The sequence below is a fragment of the Brassica oleracea genome, chromosome C6, assembly GCF_000695525.1.
Source record: "Brassica oleracea var. oleracea cultivar TO1000 chromosome C6, BOL, whole genome shotgun sequence".
NCBI classification, from domain to species: domain Eukaryota; kingdom Viridiplantae; phylum Streptophyta; class Magnoliopsida; order Brassicales; family Brassicaceae; genus Brassica; species Brassica oleracea.
The window spans coordinates 17,261,834-17,263,682 of NC_027753.1; positions in this window are offsets into that span (position 1 = coordinate 17,261,834).

A 1,849-nucleotide genomic window follows, 5' to 3' on the forward strand; every position below is an offset into this window, starting at 1 on the left:
AAATTTATTATATACTAATTAATAATAATATAATAAGAAACGATGTAAACTCCCCGTAAACATTACATGGAGTTTACATCGAATGTTTACGAGTGATTAACATCGAAAGATTTACGAGGGTTTTACATCGAAATATTTATGAGTGATTTACAACGAAAATATTTACGTGTGCTTTGTTTACGATGAAACCTCCGTTACGACGGACGTTTAACAACGAAACGTCTTTCGAGGTTAATTCGTCGTAACACCCCGTTTACGACGAATTTACATTGAGTACTGCCCTAGTAAAAAATATGTTTTCTTGTAGTGGTTGTTGAAGGATTCTTTACACATATATATGTTGGTAATGCCTCTGGTTTCTGAATTTTAACAATGACTAGATCTTGATCCGTAGAACCGTGTGGGTGATTATTTTCATTTTATGCATATAAATATTTTACTTACATGATTAATGGTATATAATTTTGACATTTATCATACTACTAATAGTTTAATATATTATTTTCAAATACAACAATTTTATAGTTTACATGCAGTAATTTAATTTATTGTTTCAAATTATTAGTGATATCTCTATTATTAAAACATGAACATTAACTAAAACCTTACAATATTTGATATTTTCGAAAATTCTGTTCAATTTAATATTAACTTTGATATTAATTTCCTTACGATTGTAGTTGTATTTTAGGTTTAGGCCATACATATATGTTAATCGAATTATTTGTATGAATTAAATCTTTGACTGAATAACCTATATCAAGTGTAATTAATAAAACATTCACTTTAGTTAAATTATTAAACTGGAAATTGTAATGCATTGTGTTTATTTTTTCCTTTTAAACCTGAATTCTTTCTTTATTATATATGTTTTTTTGAAATTTCTTATATTGTCTATTGGTGATTTACACGTTTCTACCCCAAAACTCTTGGATTATTAACAATCAATCTTTCAATGTTAAACTTTTGTTTGCCTTCATCTATCATACATCATGTTATATAATTGGGAAATTTGCCAAATATGACTCATAACTTGATTTCAAATGCAAAAGTAAACCCATACTTGAATCAAATGCAAAAGTAACATAAAAGACTATTGAAATTACAACCAGCCCCTTGTGAACAAACAAAAAAAAGGAAATCTTTTTACGTTTCTAACCCCCGTAAGTCGTCTGTCCAGACGACTTTACAACTTACTGGAAAGTCGTCTAGTTTAGTTCTACTTAGAACTAATTTAAAATTTTTGTAAAAAATATTTTGATAAGTGAAAAAATTGAAATCATGTAATTAACATATGTTTTAAGAGATATAAATTAAGATATAACAAAATTTAATTGTTTTCAACATAGATGAGAGAAAATAGTGAGTCATGATATTCTTTGGTTTAGGTTTTGCCAACATGTGTAGTATTGTATGTGTTCTTAGGGTTAGATTTTGAAATGCATAAATATTTTTTTGAAAATTTTGAAATTTACCTAAATGTGTTTATTTCTGCGTATAGTAAACACTATTTAAGTATAACTACGGCTTTATAACGTGGTTAGCCCTAGCGTGCATTCTCTCAGAGGCGTCTTGTTGAACTCCGCCGCCGGTACTGTCGAGTGATTGATTGAGGAAAAAATGAACATAAAACGTTGTCTCTATCAATTTATACACTCGTTCTTTTTTTCACGTCTATTTTTCCAGATATATAACCGCTGTGTCGAAGGCGACTATAACTTCTCCAAATTTTCAGGTCGGCTTTAAAATGTTCTACTAGAAGTCTTGGAAGACTTATAATTAAGTCGTTCTAGATGGAAGACTTTCCAGACGACTTAATTATAAGTCTTTCAGCTGGATGAGATGGTTG